This window comes from Loxodonta africana, chromosome 7 (assembly GCF_030014295.1).
Source record: "Loxodonta africana isolate mLoxAfr1 chromosome 7, mLoxAfr1.hap2, whole genome shotgun sequence".
Taxonomy (NCBI): Eukaryota; Metazoa; Chordata; class Mammalia; order Proboscidea; family Elephantidae; genus Loxodonta; species Loxodonta africana.
The window spans coordinates 85,434,943-85,456,261 of record NC_087348.1 but is presented as its reverse complement, the minus strand read 5'-3'; the positions used below and the strand labels follow the sequence as shown (position 1 = coordinate 85,456,261).

General features: G+C 42.4%; 1 pseudogene; it reads right to left on the bottom strand.

The window, feature by feature from the left end:
* Window positions 1-13,826: 13,826 nt before the first annotated feature.
* On the bottom strand, window positions 13,827-15,607 carry LOC135232007 (olfactory receptor 52B4-like; annotated as a pseudogene).
* Between the last annotated feature and the right edge of the window lie 5,712 nt (window positions 15,608-21,319).

Genomic DNA, 21,319 nt, shown 5'->3' with positions numbered 1-21,319 from the left:
AGCAAGCTGCTGAATCAAGGCCCAAGAACCAGAGGTCAGATGATGACAAGCAGAATCCAGAGCAAGCAAAAGCCAGTGAACATTGCCAGAAAGTCCATATATATTGGATGCAGGCCACAACCCCAAGGAAACTCGCTTTCGACTTACTGGCTGCTCATAGCCGATCTCATCATGGGGGCGATGACATCATTACACAACTGCCAAACTACGTCATAACTAACAAACACTGAGAATCATGGCCCAGCCAAGTTGACACACAACCTTAACCATCACAGTTGCTGAGAAACGAGTAACTTTCCTAAGGCTAAACACAGCATTATTCATGCATGAGCATTCAAATCTAACTGTGATCCAAAAACCCATTCTCTTTCTTAAAAACCAACTTTTCCAAACTCATATGATAATCTGGCTGTTAATTTTCTTGTCTTCAAATTCAATACAAGTCACTTTGTTCAAAATCAATGGAACTTTTAAATAATAAGTATCGACAAAGTAGATAAAGAAATGTGAAGCCCTATATTGGTAAACATACCACCCAATGAGTTAAACAAACTGAGCATTGTTTCCACTGGGAAGACAAAGCACTTACCACACATTCTCGAATCTGCCTAGTCTTGACCCTGTAAATGATGCAGTTCAGCAGGGGAGGGGCTAACATGCAGACATTGGCCAGCAGGATATGTGTATGGAGAGGAACATGGTGCCCAAATCGCTGGGTGCCTTAGGCTGGACAGACAGATACAGATATATAGAGAAAGAGATTTATATCAAGGAAATGGCTCACATGGCTGTAGAGGCTGGCAAGTTCCAAGTGTCTGGGTCAGGTGTAAAGCTGGAGGCTTCCCTGGACTCACATAGCTGCAGGGGCTGATAAACCCACGATCAGCAGGTGAGATGGTAGGCTGCTGCCTCAAGCCCCAAGAACCAGAGGTCAGATGATGACAAACCAAATGCAGGATCCAGAGCAGAGCAAAAGCCAGCAAAGTTTGCTCGAAAAAAGTCCGCATATATTGGATACAGACCACACCCCTAAGGAAACTCCCATCCAACTGATTGGCTGCTCACAGCAGATTTCATCCTGAAGATGATTACATTATATCACATCTCATCATGGAGTGATTACATAATTGCATAGCTACCAGGCTATATCATAACTGCCAAACCACTGAGAGTCATGATGAGCCAAACTGACACACAACCTTAAGCACTTGGCACCTGTACACATCTCCTTAAACTATACGTAATCTCTACATAAAGGAAATTATAAAGTTATACTTGTGCCTAATAAGACACAACTAACACACGTACAACCAAAGACATACTAGCCCTTTACATTTTATATAAGTGAAGAAAACAAAAATATTTGATCCAAACATGCAAGAAAAAATACTCTTAACAATTACAGTCCTCTTTTCTGTAACTGCTCACATGGTCCTAACTGGTATTTGGAACTACCTTCTTCCACCACCCATTCCATATTCCCCTTACCCTCAGCAAGCATCTCAGCTGGTCATGGTTCTTAGCCTGGTGGGGTGACCCAACCCTTCGTTCCGGAAAGGCCTGGGCCGTTAATAGTCATGAAGGAATTGGGCTGCTGTAGTCTTCCAGTGACTTTAATCACAGGGCTTGATAGTAGTAAAAGATGCCCTATTGATCTCCTGCATTCCAGACATACTCTTCCTTACCTCCATAATGCAATATCAGTCTGATTTTCTTTGGTAATCAGGATCAATCACACCAGCCAATATGGTAACTTCCTTCTTTGCCTGTTGATTCAGAGGTATGAGAAGCCCAAATTGGCAGGGTGGCATTCTCAGCTTCCAGTTCAATGGGATCAGTGATGTGTCTCCAGGTGGGAGCATTCCTTCCTTTGGAACTAAGACCTCTAGACCTGCAGAGCATAGGGTTGTGGGAACAGGGAGCAAAAATTTTGTGAGTAGGTCACTAGGGGTAATAAGGAGTGGTGCCATTCCCATTTTCACCCCTTGATTCCTGGACCCATGAATCCTGGCTATGGGAGAAAAAGCACTGTATATGGACCCAGGAATCCTGGCTATGAGAAACAGCAGTGTGTATTGGACGCTGCTTTAGAGCATGTACAGCCTCCTGGAGAACATTGCCCTAAACCTGCAAGGTATTGCCACCTAGTTGGCACCGTAATTGTGTCTTTAGAGGGCCATTCTATTATTCTGTCAAGCCAGCAGCTTCAGGATGATGGGGAACACGGTAAGACCAGTGAATTCCAAGATAATGAGCCCATTGCTGCACTTCATTTGCTGTGCAATGAGTCACTTGATCTGAGGCGATGATGTGTGTGGTACCATGATGGTGGATAAGGCATTCTTTAAGTCCACGGATGGTACTTTTGGCAGAAGCATTGTGTTTAGGGAAGGCAAATCCATATCCAGAGTAGGTGTCTATTCCAATAAGAACAAAACACTGTGCTTTCCATGTTGGAAGCCGTCCAGTGTAATCAACTTGCCACCAGGTTGCTTGCTGGCTGACCACCTCTAGGAATGGTGCCATATCAGGGCTCAGTGGTGGTCTCTGCTGCTGGCCGATTGGACAGTCAGAAGTAACTGTAGCCAAGTTGGCCTTGGTAAGTGGAAGTCCATGTTGCTGAGCCCATGCATAACTTCTATCCTTGCCACCATGGCCACTTTGTTCATGAGAGCATTGGGCAATGACAGGAGTGGCTAGGGAAAGATGATGACTGGTTTGTACAGAATGCATCACTCTATCCACTTGATTGTTAAAATCCTCCTCTGCTGAGGTCACCTTTTGGTGAGCATTCACATGAGGCACAAATATCTTCACTTCTTTGGCCCATTCTGAGAGGGTTGTACCTGCACCCATACCTCCTTGTCACCAATTTTCCAATCACGTTCCTTCCAGGTCTCTGACCATCCAGCCAAACCCTTGGCAATAGCCCATGAATCAGTATACGGTTGCACATCTGGCCATTTCTCCTTCTAAGCAAAGTGAACGACCGGATGCACTGCTAACAGTTCTGCCCAACAAGAGATTTCCCTTCACCACAGTCCTTCATAGATGAGTGAGAGCCTCCAGCGCTGCATCCGTTTCTTGAAACATCTCAGATGGTATTCCCTGAATTCCTGAAGCCTTATTTTTCACCAATGCCTTCAAGCTTGGACTTCTTCCTTCAGTACCATTGGTTCTTGATCTTGTATATACCACTTCCATTTAATGATGGAGTGCTGTTGTGCACATATGACTTTATGGCTCTGTGGATCAGACAACACCCAGCTCGTGATGGAAAGCTCAGGCCACATAGTGACTTGGTGGCCCTGTGATTAAGCGTTCAGTCTCTACTAAGGCTCAGGAACAAGCCAAAAGCTATTTCTCAAAAGGACAGTGCTTATCTGCAACGGATCGCAGGGCTTTTCTCCAAAATCCTAAGGGTCTGTGCTGTGATTCACCAATAGAGGGCTGCCTAAGACTCCAAACAGCATCTCTATCTGCCACTGATATTTCCAAAGCCACTGAATCAGCCATATCATATGACCCAAGTGGCAGAGCAGCTTGCACAGCAGCCAGAACCTGTTGGAGAGCCTTCTCATTCTGGGCCCCACTCAAAACTAGCAGCTTTTCAAGTCACTTAGTAAATAGGCCAGAGTAGCACACCCAAATGAGGGATATGTGGCCTCCAAAATCTGAAGAAGCCCACCAGAAGTTGTGCTCCCTTTTTAGTTGTAGGAGGGGCCAGATGTAACAACTTATCCTTTAGAAGGAATATCTTAACATGCCCCATACCTTTAGATTCCTAGAAATTTCACTGAGATGGAAGGTGCCTGAATTACTGTGGGGTTAATTTCCCACCCTCTCGCATGCAAATATTTTACCAATAAGTCAAGAGTCATTGACACTTTTTCCTCAGGAAGTCCAGTGAGCATAATGTCATCAATGTAATAGACCAGTATGACGCCTTGTAGAAGGGAACAGTGATCAAGTTCCCTGCAAACTAAATTATGCCATAGAGTAGTGAAGGTGTGTGGTCGTCCTTGCCAGCTGAAGGCAAACTGCTTCCAGTGGTCTTTTGAAACAGATATGGATAAAAAGGCATTAGCCAGATAACAGCTGCATCCCAGGTACCAGGAGATGTATCAATTTACTCAAGCAATGAAACTACATCTGGAACAGAAGCTGCAATTGGAGTCACCACCTGGTTAAGTTTTCAGTAATCCACTGTCATTCTCCAAGATCCATCTGTTTTTTTTGCACAGGCCAAATAGGTGAGCTGAGTGTGGATGTGGTGGATATCACCACCCCTGCATCCTTCAAGTCCTTGATGGTGGGAGTAATCTCTGAATTCCCACCGGGAATGTGGTATTGCTTTTGGTTTACCCCTTTCCTAGGCAGGGACATCTAATGGCTTCCACTTGGCTTTTCCTACCATAATAGCCCTTACTACACCTGTCAGGATCCCAATGTTGGGGTTCTACCAGTTGCTGAGTATATCTGTTCCAATTATGCATTCTGGAACTGGGGAAATCACTGCATGATGAGTTTAGAGACCCACTGGATCCACTGTGAGACAAAAACCAGCCAGGATTCCTTCAATAGCCTGACCTCCATATGCCCCCATTCTGACTGGTGGACCCCAGTGCCATTTTGGGTCTTCTGGAATTAGTGTCAGTTCACAGCCAGTATCCAGTAATCCTCAAAAGTCTGATTATTTACTTTTCACCAGTGAACCGACACTCTCGTAAAATGCAGTGGATTCCTTTGGGGAAGGCTGAGAGAAAGATTAATGGTATAAATTTTTGACAGTGTAGTAGAGCCCTCCCTCAAGAGAACCTGGTCTCCCTTTCACTGAAGAGGATGTGGGTCTGTAAACTGACTCAAGTCTGGGAATTGATTGAGGGGCTGTCACTCTCTATTCTGGCGATTCGAGTTAGACTGCCATTCACTTGACCTAGAATTCTTCTGCTTGTACAGATCAAGTAAATATTTAGTAGACTTCCCATCTACTTCAGTCCTAGAGACACCATGACTAAGTAGCCAACACCATAAGTCTATACCAGACTATTTTGATTACTGCTTTGACTCCACTATCCATTATGGTAACCACACCCAACTTGTCTTTGTTGATTGACTGCCACCACTTGGCCCCTACCACCACCAGGTCCAATCAGCCTCACTGTAGTTTGATGTCTTAATTCAGTTGGAGCAACTCCCTCTGTCAAATCTGACTTACATAAAATAGCAATCACAGCAGTCTTCAAGGATGCTAGGGCTCCCTTCACAAATTTGTTCCTCACCATGTGGTAAAAGGTGAGTCCTCTGGGCACTCCATGTGTGGGTCTATGGATCTAACCTCTAACACGACAGTTTCCCTAAGCCTTTGGATACCTTCTTCTACAGCATACCAAGGCAGGCCTGGTGCTCCACCTTGATTTATTGTAGGCCGCTGCATAATCCATGCTTCAGTGACCCAACCAAATAAACTACTAGATCCTTACCTGAACTTGAGAGCTGAAACACTGAATGAAGAATCTGTGCTTAGTGAGCCCGTGTCAATAAACTCGGACTGATCCATCTGTATATTACTTATACCATTATCCCACGTCCTTAATAGCAATTCCCACATATATGTTTGTACATATTAGAAAAGTCAAGCAGTTCTTGTGGAGTGCAGTGTACTTTCTCCTGGATCACACTTTTTACTTCACCTTTTGGGGCTCTCTTGGATTTAAGTCTAGTTATAGGCCTAGAAGCAAAAATGGGTGGTAGGATGTGTTTTGAGAACATTCAGTGATGTAATGCATCTGCCTCTGGCAGTGCTTCCCCACGGGGTGACTCAGAGGCTGCTCCAGGCAATATCTTAGACAAAGGCTCTTCAGACACAGCTGGGTTAATCTCATCAAATGGGGGTGGAAGGCTAATGGTTTTGTTGGCAGGAGTAATTGAAAGGAATTTAGGGACTCAGTGTTCCCAGCTTCCTGATTATCTGCCTATAGATTACCATCCCAAGTTTTTCAGGACTCCATTTCTTTCCAATCAATGTCCTCACTTTAACTTCTGTCACCACTCGACTTTGGGAATTCAGTTGGCATTGTATTTTAGCCACTGTTATGATAAAAAAAAAAAAAAAAAAGTTTTTTTTTAATGATAAAACTCTGGGTTTGCTTTTTGGCAGTATCAGCTCTCTGACTGCAAGAATGAAACTTTCTTTCAGGGCACAAGTGGCAACTTTAAGGTCATATATTTGATATTTGAGCTGTGACTCTGAAGCCCTGAGCTCATCTCTTTCTTTCACCACTTTCTCTGGTGAAAGTAGGACTAACCGACTAGCTTCTTTATACTTTTCATTCTGACGAAATTCTTGAAAAGCTTCAAACATATCATCTCCCAGATTTTCACCTCTCAATAGTACTTAATCTATTGGTGGTGATTTTTTGCATATTTCTGTTGCCACCTCATGCCATGGATTAGCAGTGGCCTCTTTACTACTGGAAACAGAGTCATCAATATCTTTATGACTAACCAGACTTGAGAACCAATTTAGAAAACTCATCCTTAGAATTTTGCTTCTCTAGAACCACTCTAAGTTCCAAATGTCTTAGACTGGGTTCTCTAGAGAGACAAAACCAGTGAAGCATACGTATATATATAGCGAGAGAGAGATTTATATCAAGGAAATGGCTCACACAGTTGTAGAGACTGGAAAGTCCAAGGTCTGTGAGTCAGCCATCAGGGTGGAGGCTTCTCCTGACTCATGTAGCTGCAAGGGCTGATGAACCCAAGATCAGTAGATCAGATGGCAGACTTCTGGCTCAAGTCCCAAGAACCAGAGGTCAGATGATGACAAGCCAAATGGAGGGTTCAGAGCAGAGCAAAATCCAGCGAGGTTTGCCAAAAAGTCCATACATATTGGATGCAGACCATATCCCCAAGAAAATTCCCCTTCAACTGATCGGCTACTCACAGCAGATTTCATCATACAGGTAATTACATTATATCAGATCTCATTATTGAGGTGATTACATCATTACATGGCTGCCAGACTACATCATAACTCCCAAACCACTGAGAATCATGGTCCAACCAAGCTGACACACAGCCTTAACAATCACACTGGGAATTATGGTAAAAATGCCCAGGCAAGTGGAACATGGAAATGACTCAAGATGGGAGCCACATGTGCCCAGAGACTTTTGCCAAACTCCTTGGGAAGGGAGGCAGAGGATAGCATATTGGATGGGGATGTAGGAAACTCTGATGAGCAAGGCATTTAGCACCATAGTAGAGAGAAAGATGGACAAGTCATACCAAACATTGACACGAATATCAGCAGAGGCAAACACGGCAACATCTGTGTGCTCACAGCAAGTATGCAGCAGCACATTCACATTGCTATGGCAAAAAGGCAGCAGCTTCACCAGGAACACAGCTTCTCAGGACCACAGCCAAGCCAACTCTAAAATGATTTCAACACAACTGAGCACTGTGGTATAGTGCAGTGGGTCGTAGATGGCCACATAGTGGTCAGCTGTCATTGCTAACACAACCCCTGATTCTGTGATGAAGGTGGTATGAATGAAGAAGATTTGGGTAACACAGCCATCAAGGGAGATCTCCCTTACATGGATCCAGAATATGACCAGGGCCTTGGGCACAGTGGTAGTGGACAAGATGAAGTCAGCTGTAGCCATCATGCAGAGGAAGAGGTACTTGGGTTCGTGGAGACTGTGCTCAATGAATACAGTGAGGACGAGGAGGCTATTCCCAAGGAGAGCAAAAAGGTAGGAGATAAAGAAGGGGAGAGAGACCCATGTGTGCTCATCTTCAAGGCCACGGATGCCCAGCAGAAGGAAGAGTGAGTGGTTGATAAGAGTGTGGTTAGGGGTTGCCATGCCCAGGGGAGGTCTCCTGTACATTGAGGTATATAGCATTTGGTGGTCCTCTCCTTTCTCTCTCCAAGAAGCTGAATGGGGTTGAAGTAGTGGAAAGAGTAACAGATCATTCTCTGTTGCATGGAGTAGTGAAAAGAATCCTGGCTAGGAAGCCAAGAAAATGAGTTAAAATTACTTGCCGTTCTATTCACTAGCTATGTGATCTCAATGAAATCACGCAGTCCCATCATCCTTAAAACTAAAGTTTAGGAGAGGTTGAATTAGATCGTCTGTAATTAGATGATTACACAAATTAGGTCAGCCTCCCAGCTCTAGAATGCCATAGATCTTAGTTTCAAATAGTTACTAAGCTAAAAGCTGTGAATTACACTCCAGTTTCCACTTTGACCACCGGAATGTGATATACAGTGCATCTCAGAAGGAAAAATGGTAACTGAATTGATTACCCAATTTCACTGAATTTTACTGACCTCCTCTATCCCTGGCTATGCAGTGGTTAAGCAATGGCTGTTAATTGAAAGGTCAGCAGTTCGAACCCACCAGCCCACTCCACTGGAGAAAGATGTGATGTCTGCTTCTGTAAAAATTTACAGTCCTGGAAACCCTATGGGGCAGTCTACTGTGTCCTGTAGGGTCCCTATGAGTCTTGAGTCAACTCAAGGACAATGGTTTTGGTTACTGAGCACACACCATATGTTCCAGGCATGGCTTCTTGAGGACCTATGGCCTACTTGGAGGGAGACAAACAATTCAGCAATAATGTCTATCTATATAATATAGACAGTGTAAAGAAAAAGTAAACACAAGGAGCTGTGGAAACATAGACAACTCCCTGAAAACTAAGAAATGATTCCTAAAGGTGCCATCCTTAGTTGAACCTTGAAGAACAAATAAGACTTTGCCAAGTGTCTTAGTTTTCTAGTGCTTCTGTAACAGAAATACTACAAGTGGATGATTTTAACAAAGAGAAATTTATTCTCTCACAGTTTAGGAGGCTAGAAATGCAAATTCAGGGTGCCAGCTGTAGGGGAAGGCTTTCTTTCTCTATCAGCTCTGGGGGAAGGTCCTTGTTATCAATCTTTCCCTGGCCTTGGAGCTTCTCAGCACAGAGACCCTGGGTCCAAAGGATGCACTTCTCTGCTGGTTCTTCTTTCCTGGTGGCATGAGGTCTCCCTGTCTCTCTGCTCACTTCTATTTTTATATCTCAAAAGAGATTGACTCAAGATACAACCTAATCTTGTAGATTGAGTTCTGCCTCATTAACGTAAGTGCCTCTAATCCTACCTCATTAACATTGCAGAGGTAGGATTTACAACACATAGGAAAATCACATCAGATGGCAAAATGGTGGGTAATCACACAATATTGGGAATCATGGCCTAGCCAAAATGACACACATTCTTCGGGGACACAATTCAACCCATAACACCAAATAAAGAAATGTGAGGAAGGAAGAACGTGATCGAAGTCACAGATATCTGAAAGGAGATAGACTAACCTTGAGTCAAAGATATAAATGCCAGTACTGCTTGGGACTTTATAACAGAGGTCAGTAAACTACTGCCTATGGGCCAAATCCTGCCTGCTGTCTGCTTCTGTAAATAAAATGTTATTGGAATACGGCCATACCCATTCATTTACATATTGTCTATGGCTGTTTGGCAGGGGGCATAGTTGAGCAGTTGGAACAAGAGATTATTTTCAAAGCCTGAAATATTCACTCTGGCCGGTTTGCCAACCCTTGCTTTACAATAATCTTTTCATGCAACTTATTATTTACAAAGGCTTTGGAAGGAAAAGCAATTTTTCCAAGGTCACAGAAGAAGTGAGTTAAGGAAGTCTAGAAGCAAGTTATCTTGCCTCTCTCTCATTCCATTGCACTAATACTTCCACTGTGCCACCTAGCTTCTGCAGAAACATTTTGTTCTATCCTCCCTGACTCTGATCGCAGAGGATGGAAAATTCCAAAACATAACCTAGTGTGAACAAATGATGAAGGCAATCCATCATTGTTTCCCATGTCCTTCGTCAATAAACTCAGTGTTTCCCCCACCTCCTCTATCCCCACACTCAGAACCCTAATGTTTATGCCCATAGGCAGAAGGGTCCAGTCTATCCTGGTACCAACCTCATGACTGTCTTCACAGCAAACTGTCCGTCACAGCCATCAGGAACCCCAGTCTGAAGCGGTGCCCCTACCTCAATCTCAGGGTGTTCCCACAACCAGTAGCCTGTGTGCTGTGGCCAGTCAACCAGGTTGAAGGAGAAACTATAAGGCAAATTGTTCTTTCCCTGATCATCGTCAAGGACCATGGACTAGGACTTACTCTTTTGACTTTCTTCTCCACTGCGATCGTCTCTCCTGTCAGTAACATAACTGTTAAACCCTTAACTCTTTTCCTGCCTGGATGCCTAGAGCCTACTGCAAAAAGTATGCTTGAGAAGCTCCATGAGCTTGGGCCAGAAGAGGGACTGGAGAGAGGTTTTCAAGGGGAGAGGTCAGGGTAAAGAACGAGAATGTGGTTAGGGACCCTAAGCAAGGCCCCAGATCTTCCTCCATCTGATCTTCAACCATGACTCCTAGAAGATATAGAAGCACTTTCGAAGCTGGGATCCTATGGATTCTCTCACCCATTCATTTATTCATTCACCACCCATTCAACCAACATGTATTAAGTGCTATGTTGAAGATACCATGATAAAATGTTAAACAAAATCAAGTCCACTTAAAAGTATTTATGTTGTTTTGTATATAAAACTAATGTTGATTCCATCATCTAGGGATTTTCAGTGGTAGCATTTTCGTTAATAACTTACAAGCTTTTATCTCCCCTATTTATATAGAGGTTTTCTATAGTTGAGTTTGGTATGTTTGAGTCCATTGTTGCAGCTATTGTGCCAATCCATCTTTGTGAGAGTTTCCCTCATTTTATTATTTTTTTAAATTTTATTTGGTTGTTATGGTTGAGAATATACACAGCAAAACATACACCAATTCAACTGTTTCTACATGTGCAATTCGGTGACATTGATTGCGTTCTTTGAGTCGTGTAACCATTCTGACCCTCTTTTTCTGAGTTGTTTCTCCCCCATTAAGCTAAACTCACTGCCCCCTAAGATTCCTATTTAATCTTTTGAGTTGCTCTTGTCACTTCAATTCCACATAGATAGATCTTAAAAGAGCATAAAGGTCAAGGCAGGCATTTTTTACTAGTTAAGCTAAACTATTGTTTATTTTTAAGAAGACTTCAGGGGATATTTCTGGTTTATGTTTTAAAGATTATCTCAGGGCAATAGTTTTGGGGGTTCATCCTGCCCTCATGGCCCCAGAAAGCCTGGATTCCATTGCAATTCTGTTCTACATTTTCCCACTTTTGATCAGGATTCTTCTTCAGAATCTTCGATGAAAATGTTCAGTAGTATCTGGGCACCATCTGGTTGTTCTGGCCTCATAGCAAAGGAGGCAGTTGTTCATGGAGGCAATTAGCCACATATTCCATATCCTCCTCCTATTCCTAACTTTCCTTCTTCCTCTGTTGCTCTAGGCAAACAGAGACCAATTGTCATGCCTTGGGTGGCATCGTGCAAGCTTTAAAGACCCCAGGCACTACACAATGAACTAGGAGGTAGAACAGAAACATTAAACACATTATTAGGCCAATTAACTGAATTTCCTTCATTTTCATTGGCCCTCAACTTTCCCAAACATGATGTCCTTTTCTAGCAATTAGTCTTTGCTGATGGTGTGTCCAACGTAAGTGAGTCAAAGTCTCATCATCCTTGCTTCTAAGGAACATTCTGAATGTATTTCTTCTCCAAACATACCAAATATCCTGAAGGTGTTACAGAACCTGGGAACATCACACTCTGTTAAACATAAGGTTACCATGAGTCAGAACCAACTTGACAGCAACTAACAAGATCAACAACATATCATTGAGATCATACTGTAATGTAGCATGCTTTTATTTATTTAATTTGTAGAAATTATCCATGGTAATAAATGTCCTGCTCCAGTCTAACACACATAGTTAAAAAAAATCCTTTGACATCGAGTCGATTCCAGCTCATAATGACCCCATAGGAGAGAGTAGAACTGCTCCACAGGGTTTCCAAGGCTGTAAATCTTTGCAGAAGCAGGCTGCCACATCTTTCTCCCTCAGAGTGACTGGTGAGTTTGAACCACCAACCTTGCAGTTAGCAGCTGAGCACTTAACCACTGTACCACCAGGGCTTCTTAACACACATGGTTAATAAGTACTCTATAAAAATTTCCTGAAAAAAAAATGGGTAACTAAATATTCCACCTAGGGGATATACCAAGAGGATCATTGGTCATTGAAATTTATCTTCTTTATTTCGCTTAGCTTGTTTATTCATCAACATACATTTTGAAAGGTTAAATATTAAAAAAAAATACCGTAAGAAGAACTAGAAGAAAACTAATGTAAATAATAATTAAATCACACATCGAAGAAAATCCTCAGAGTTTAAAACACCAAAACTCACAAAGGAAAAGACTGATAGATTTGAAAATATTTGTTATATTCTCTTAAATAAAACAAAAGCTGAGCAAACAAACCAAAGAATATTCTAGAAATTTAAATTTTTAAATCCTGAGAAAAGAATGGCAATAAATATTACTCCCTTGGGGAAGTTATGTATTATCTCTGAACCTCAAATTCCATGTCTCTAAAATGAGAATAAAAACAATGGATCTGATATGAAGATTAAATGAGATTAGGTACATGAAAAGCTTTGCCCATGTCCAACAAATGGTTGTTACTGTTAATCCACAAAGAAATACGATATCCAATAAACCCGTTGCAGTTGCCATCAAGTCCATTCTGACTTAGCAACCTTGTAGGAGAGAATAGAACTGCCCTGTAAGTTTTCCCAGGAGTGGCTGGTGGATTCAAACTGCCGACTTTTTGGTTAGCAGCTGTAGCACTTAACCACTGGGCCATCAGCACTCCAATATCCAATAAGCACAGTGAAATTTGGTCAATATATCTGTTTATGAAATAAATTCAAACTGGAGGAAAATGAGAAAGTGATTTTTACCTTATCACATGGGAAATTCTTTTAAAATGGAGCTACTTACTAAACGCTAAAAAGAGAACTGTAAGCTTGGCACTTCTATGCATTTCTGACAAGATTAAAAATTTGTAGTAACTTTTCTAGATGCGATTTTCCAGTGGGCAGGGGGAGCCTAAAATTTTCATACCCCTGACCTTCTTAAAGTAATTCTGCTTAAGGTAAAGATCATGCAAAACGTAATTCCCTTCTCCCCCAACGAGGCAAATCTTATGCACAAAAGTGTCCCTAGCACAATATTTATATCATTAATGATTAAAAAACTTAAACATTAAAAACTAAAAGAATGAGCATCACCTCAGTCAGGTGATCAAGGTTAACATCAATAGTGATAAACGAGGTTAGATTATCCAATAAGCAAGGTAAGCACAGGCTTACTTATGCTTACTTACTGATCTGTAGTAAACAGTCTTACATGGGATTCAACACATCTTTGAAATGGCTTTTGAAAAGGAGGTCTGAAAACAGATCACTAACAGTATCTGTACCATGTTGAGGGAGATGATTTTGAGAAATAACAAACCAAAAGTAAAGAGGAGCACCACTCCCCATGTTCTCTTAACACCCATCATACCTTCAGAAAGCATATGAAAGTTTTAAGTGGGTGTCCAGAGATATGGTTAGACATCCCAGGACTTAACATAACTCAAAGCAGAAAACTTAATAATTATCTGAACAAAACTCAGTATTATATTGGCTCTACTCAAAACTCGGTTGTTATAGAGTTAGACATGACTCCTACTTTCAGATTATTAGAGAGGCAAGTCCCACAACCTCAGGTAAGTTGCTCCAAAGGTCCAGAAGTCAAACAGCCATTTTTCCTAGTGACTCAGTTTTTATTTTTCTGTTCAGTTACCAAAACATAACTCATGGAGGGCCAAAATTTCTGAGAAATCAGTCTCTGCCATCCCCAGTCATTTCTGCTCTGGAAAAAACACATAGACCACTTGGTCTCGTATCTGCTTAGTCTTGACCCCGTAAATGATGGGATTCAGCATAGGTGGAGCAAGCATGGTGATACTGGCCAGCAAGACGTGGACATGTAGTGGTATGTGGTGTCCAAAGCACTGTGTGAGAACTGAGAAGATTCCAGGCCCATAAAAGAGAATAACGACACAGACATGGGAGCCGCATGTATTGAGAGCTTTGTTGCGAGCATCTTGGGAAGGAATGTGAAAGACAGCATGGAGAATCAGAACATAGGAAGGAAAACATATAAGATCACTGTGGACATTAAGACAAAAAACCCATACCAGATATTTATGCGGATGTCATTACAGGCATACTTGGCCAAGCCAATGTGTTCACAGAATGTATGTGGAAGGATGTTATTTCTGCAAAAAGTCAGCCTCTTCAGAAGAAATATCATGGGGAAAATTGTACAATGTGCTCTCAAAAAAACAGCCACACCAATTTTCCCAATCAGGGAGTGGGTAAGAATCGAAGTACATCTCAGTGGGTAACATATTGCAATGTAGAAGTCAAATGCCATAATCAGCAAGATGCCTGACTGAGAGGTGAAGGAGGAATGGTGGAAGTAGAGCTGGGCAATGCAGCCGTTAAGAGAAATTTCTCTATAATTGCACCAGAAAATGGCCAATGCCTTGGGCTCTGTGGTGGTAGCAAAGACAATGTCAGCTCCAGCCAGCATACAGAGGAAAAGGTACATAGGTTCGTGGAGGCTGCTCTTGGTGAGGATAATGAAAATGAACAGACCATTCCCAAGGAGAACGAAGACATAGGAGATGATGAAGGGGATGGAAATCCACATGTGTAAGTCTTCTCGGCCTGGAATGCCCAGCAGATAGAAGACCCTATGGTTAACACCAGTGTAGTTGAAGCCAGCCATTCCTGAGACAGACTAAAGTGGCCTTTATCTTTCTACTAATAGACACAAAGAGAAATACAGATTTTATGTAAATATTTTCTTTGGGCTTTCTGGTTAAATATATCAGATGACATACCTGCATGTACCAACATTTCTTCAGAATACCCCACTAACACGTCAGTAAGAGAATAAAAACAGTATGAACATAGAAAGAAGAAGAGACAAAAGTAGCACAGTAGAGATAGTAACAACACTTTGAAAGCAGTTGGGTGAATACTGACTAAGCAAAAACCAAACCCATTGCCGTTGAATAAGCAGATGGAATAAAACTAATAACTTCTAGATGAAGACAGGAATCAAGGTGATTTTCACGGCAGAACCCAGATAGTGTCAAGAATTCGAGGTATCATGGGCTTGTCTAAATTGGGATAAGCATAGAATAAAAATCATAGGAGGAGTATACAGGACTCCTGGATTTCCTTTCTCAACCTGTCCATCCAGATGCTACTTTACCAATCCATAACAAAACTGAAGGTTTATTCCCTGGTGGAGTTAAACCAGGAAAATTCTGGAGACTCTAGGCATAGCAGTGGGCAGAGTGATTTAAATGAAAGGCTACGTACTGAACAAAATGAAAGACTACATGCTGACCCCAGTGAACTTCTTCTATTTGTGTCTGACAGTACTACACATTCCCTATACCCAGATTGTCTCATCCATTCAGATTTTAAAATGAGGCAATAAAAAGTATTTAGAGATTTTGCATGTAGGTATGGAATTTGTTTAGGGACAGACTTCCCTGTCGAATTTCTGCAACCCAGAATTTTACACTCAAATAAATAAAAAATGTGTTGGGATTAAAAAAAAAAAAGCTATTTAACACTTTCAAATACTTCTGAAGATTTACCTCCTAGTAAATCTTTCACAGGAAGGTATTTGAAGATAAGCACCACCAAAATGAGGGAACAAGCCAAAAATAGAGAAACATGGGCTCCAACTAAGAAGCTGATACAAAGAGATACAATACAGGAGAGGGTGTAGGCTGCAAGGGGGCGAGGAAATCCCTTGATTAACGGTGAGCAGTGTCAGCTGTGGAGAGTCCTGGAGCACCATGAGTCTAGATTGAATCAAGGGGAGAGGGAGCGCCAGAAGGAAATTGTAATATGAAGAAAATACAGATGCTTGTTTGAAACATAATCCTCGTTTCCGGTGGAAAGTTAAGGTATATAAAAACCAAGCAAGAAAAAAAAAATAGACAATTATTAACTCTAAGGAGGAAAAAAAACTTATACAAGAACTGTATTCACTGTGTACTTCAGTATTAATTATATTAATAATAATGTAAACATAAACATGCATCTTAAAAATCAAAATAATAAGATCAGGAAAAGAAAAATTTATATGCCTGAATGTGTATTGGGGGTACATGTAGGAAACCTAAATGATCAGCTTCCGTATTACAAAAAAAATCAGTAGATAGCATATGAAAACGACTTAAAAATTTTTGATCAAGGAATAACAGCATGACCACCCTGACAGGGAACACATAAGAGAGCCCCTGATGGAGCAGGAGAAAAATGGAGTGCAGAACTCAAATTCTAGTAAAAAGACCAGACTTAATGCTCTGACTGAGACTGGAGGGACCCAGGAGGACATGGCCCCTGGACTCTCTGTTAGCCCAAAACTAAAACCATTTCCAAAGCCAGCTCTTGAGACAAAGATTAGACTGGATTATAAGACATAAAATGATACCTGTGAAGAGTGTGCTTCTTAGCTCAAGTAGATGCATGAGACTAAACAGGCAGCTCCTGTCCGCAGGCGAGATGAGAAGGCAGAGGGGTACAGGAGCCGGTTGAATGGACACCGGAAATGCAGGGTAGAAAGGAGAAGTGTGCTGTCACATTACAGGGAGAACAACCAGGATCATATAACAATGTGTGTATCAATTTTTCTATGAGAAACTAACTTGAGCTGTAAACTTCCGCTGAAACCGCAATGAAAAAATTAAAAAGAAATAACAATATAAGCATGCTGTTTTTATGGAGGTAGATACTAAAGACACAGCTATAAGTGGAAACCCTGGTGGCATAGTGGTTAAGTGCTACGGCTCCTAACCAAGAGGTCGGCAGTTCAAATCCACCAGGTGCTCCTTGGAAACTCTATGGGGCAGTTCTGCTCTGTCCTATAGGGATGCTATGAGTTGGAGTCGACTTGACGGCAGTGGGTTATAAGTGTTAAAGTAATTGCTTCTGAGGAGAAGGAATCAGAGGTAAGGTAGGAAAGGGACTTCTGTTTTTTATTTTAAGCCTTCTAGGACTTTCAGAGTGTTAAATTATGTGTATGTATAATATTTACGAAAATTAAATTAAAACAAATGATCATAATAAAGTGCCTACCTCTTCACCAATAACAAATTTTTCGCTCAAAAATATACATTCCCTCACTTCACTGTCTCTCTTTCTCTCTCATTCTCACTCCTCTCTCTCCTCGTTTTGATTTCTGGAGCTAAAACTCCTCTTCAAGCACCAGATTATCCCCTTAGGGCTCCTTAGAGAAGCTAGGGTGGCTAAAATGAACCTACTCCTCTTTCCTGAGAGGAGAGTCTAGGGAAGCTGGCTTTGGAAGAGGCATAGACAGTCTATTGGAGATATTTCCTGCAAGAAGAAGAATTCTAGGTGAAGAAAACGGCAGTCTAAGTTGAATCACCAGAACAGAGAGTCACAGACCTTCAGTCAGTTCCCAGACTTGATCAAGGTTACAGACTTACAACTTTTTGAATGAAGAGGAGGCCACGTGCCCATGAGGAAGGACCCCACTACACTTCCAAAAATGTATACTGTTAATCTTTCTCCCAGCCTTCCCCAAAGGAATCTACAGCCTTTTATGGGAGTGACTGTTCATTGGGGAAAAGGAAATAATTAGACTTTTGGGGGATTATTGGACACTGGCTCTGAACTGACACTAATTCCAGGACACACAAAACATCACTGTGGCCCACCACCCAGAGTGGGGGCATATGGAGGTCAGGTTATTAACAGTCTTAGTGTATGTCCATCTCACAGTGGGCCACCATACCCATCCTGTAGTGATTTCCCCAGTTCAGAATGCATTATTGGAATAGATACACTCAGCAACTGGCAGAACCCCTACAATGGATCCCTGCCATGTGGAGTAAGGGCTATTATGGTACAGAAAACCAAGTGGACACCATTAGAACTCTCCGTACCTAGGAAAATAGTAAGCCAAAAGCACTATCACATTCCTGGAGGAATTGCAGAGATTACTGCCACCATCAAAGACTTGAAGGACGCATGGGTGGTGACTCCCACCCCATCCCCATTCAGCTCACCTATTTGACTTGTGGAAAAAATGGATAGATCTTGGAAAATGACAGTGGATTGTATAAAACTTAACCAGGTGCTGACTGTAATTGCAACTGCTGTTCCAGATGTGGTTTCATTATTTTAGGAAATTAATACATCTTCTGGTACCTGGGTAATGCCCTTTTCTCTATACCTGTTTCAAAGGACCACCAAGCACAGTTTGCCTCAGCTGGCAAGGTCAGCAATACACCTTCATTGTCCTACCTGAAAGTATATCAACTCTCCAGCTCTATGTCATAATTTAGTTAGCAGGGACCTTGACCACCTTTCCCTTCCGCAAGACATCACACTGGTCCATTACATTGATAATATTATGCTGACTGGACATAGTAAGAAAGAAGTATCAATGACTCTAGATTTATTGGTAAGATATTTGCATACTAAATGGTGGGAAATTAACCCAGCAGAAATTCAGGCACCTTCTACCTCAGTGAAATTTCTAGGGGTTCAGTGGTGTGGTGCATACACAGATATTCCTTGTAAAGTGAAGGATCCATTCTTGCATCTGGCCCCTCCTACAACTAAAAAGGAAGTACAATGCCTGGTGGACTTCTTTGGACTTTGGAGGCAGCGTATCCTTCACTTGGATGTGCTACTCTGCCCTATTTATCAAGTGACTTGAAAAGCTGCTGGTTTTGAGTGGGGCCCAGAACAAGAGAAGGCTCTGTAACAGGTTCAGGCTGCCTTATAAGCTGCTCTGCCACCTGGGCCATTTGATCCAGCTGATCCAGTGTCAGTGGCCACTGGAGAGGCTGTTTGGAGTCTTTGGCAGGCCCCTATTGGTGAATGACAGCCTAAGTGCTTTGGATTTTGGAGCAAAGCCCTGCCATCCTCTGCAGGTAACTACTCTCCTTTTGAGAAACAGCTTTTGGTTTGTTACTAGATCTTTGTAGAGACTGAATGTTTAACCATGGGCCACAAAGTCACCATGTGGCTTAATATGCCCATTGTGAACTGAGTAATGCCTGACCTACAGAGCCTTAAAGTAGGACATTCACAACAGCACTCCATCATTAAATGGAAGTGGTATTGTCTGAGTTATCTAGTTAGTGCTGCTGTAATAGAAATACCACAAGTTGATGGCTTTAACAAACAGAAATTTATTCTCTCACAGACTAGGAGGCTAGAAGTCTGAATTCATGGCACCAACTCCAGGGGAAGGCTTTCTCTCTGTGTTGGCTCTGAGGTGACGTCCTTGTCATCAATCTTCCCCTGATCTAGGACGTTCTTAGCTCAAGGATCCTGGGTCCAAAGGACACACTCCACTCCTGGCTCTTCTTTCTTGGTGGTATGAGGTCCCTCTCCTCTCTGCTCAATTCTCTCTTTTATATCTCAAAAGAGATTAACTCAGGATACATCCTAATCCAGTAGGTTGAATCCTGCCTCATTAACATAACTGCCCCTGATCCTGCCTCATTAACATCAAAGAGGTTAGAATTTACAGCACATAGGATAATCACATCAGATCACAAAATGGTGGACAACCACACAATACTGGGCATCATGGGGACACTGTTCAATCCGTGATAGGTATATACAGGATCAGGCCCACCAGACAGGACCTGAAGGCACAAGTAAGTTGCATGAAGAAGTAGCCCAAATGCCCATGGTCTCCATTCCTATCACGCTACCTGCCCTGTCCCAGCCTACACCTATGGCTACATGGGGAGTTCCTTATGATCAGCTGACTGAGGAAAAGAAAATGCACGCCTGGTTTACAGATCAGTCTGCATAATAATGCAGGCAGCACTCGAAAGTGGACAGGGCAGCACTGCAGCCCCTTTCAGGGACCTCCCTGAAGGACAGTGTTGAAGGGAAATCCCCCCAATGGGCAGAACTTTGAGCAAAGCACCTGGTTGTTCACTGGGTTTGGAAGGAGAAATGGCCATGTGTAATTGTATACTGATTCATGAGCTGTGGCCAGTGGTTTGGCAGGATGTTCAAGGACTTGGAAGGAACATAATTGGAAAATTGATGACAAGGAGGTATGGGGAAGAGGCATGTGGATGGACCTTTCCAAATGGGCCACAGAAGTGAAAATATTTGTATCTCATGCCCTTGGCAGAGGAGGATTTTAATAGTCAGCTGGCTAGGATAACATGTTCCTTGAAAACCAATCATCCTCTTTTCCCAGCCACTCTTGTCATTCCCCGATAGGCTCATGATCAAAGTGGCCATGGTGGTAGGGATGGAATTTATGCATGAGTTCAGCAACATGGACTTCCACTTACCAGGGCTGACTTGGATACAGCCACTGCTGAGTGCCCAGTCTGCCAGCAACGAAGACCAACACTGAGCCCCTGATACGGCACCATTCCTCGAGAAGATCACTCAGCAACCTGGTGGCAGGTTGATTATACTGGAGAGCTTCCATCATGGAAAGGGTAGTGTTTTGTTCTTAGTGGGATAGATACTTACTCTGGATATGGATTTGGCTTCCCTACACACAATGCTTCTGCCAAAATTATTATCCATGAACTCACAGAATGCCCTATCCATCATCATGGTATCCCACACAGCATTGCCTCTGATGAGGGATTCACTCCACAGCAGATAAAGTATGGCAATGGGCCCATGCTCATAGAATTCATTGGTCTTACCATATTCCCACCATCCTGAAGCGGCTGATTTGATAGGATAATGGGATGGCCTTCTAATGACACAATTTTATGACACCAACTACGTGGTAATACCTTGAAGGATTGAGGCAATATTCTCTGGCCTTCTCCAGGAGGCTGTATATGCTCTAAACATGTCCAAGATATGGTGCTGCTTCTCCCATAACCAGCATTCATGGGACCAAGGTTCAAGGAGTGGAGATGGGAGTGATAGCATTCACTATTACCCCTAGTGAGCCTAATAGTGAGTCACAAGATTTTTGTTTTCTCTCCCCACGACACTATGCACTGCAGGTCTAGAGGTCTTAGTTCCAAAGGGAGGAATGCTCCCACCTGGAGACATATCACTGATTCCATTGAACTGGAAGTTCAGAATGCCACCCGGTCACTTTGGGCTCTTCATGCCTCTGTAATCAACAGGAAAAGAAGAGAGTTAGCCGTATTGGCTGGTGTGATTGATCCTGATTACCAAGAGGAAGTTGGATTGATATTCATAATGGAGATAAAGAAGAGTAT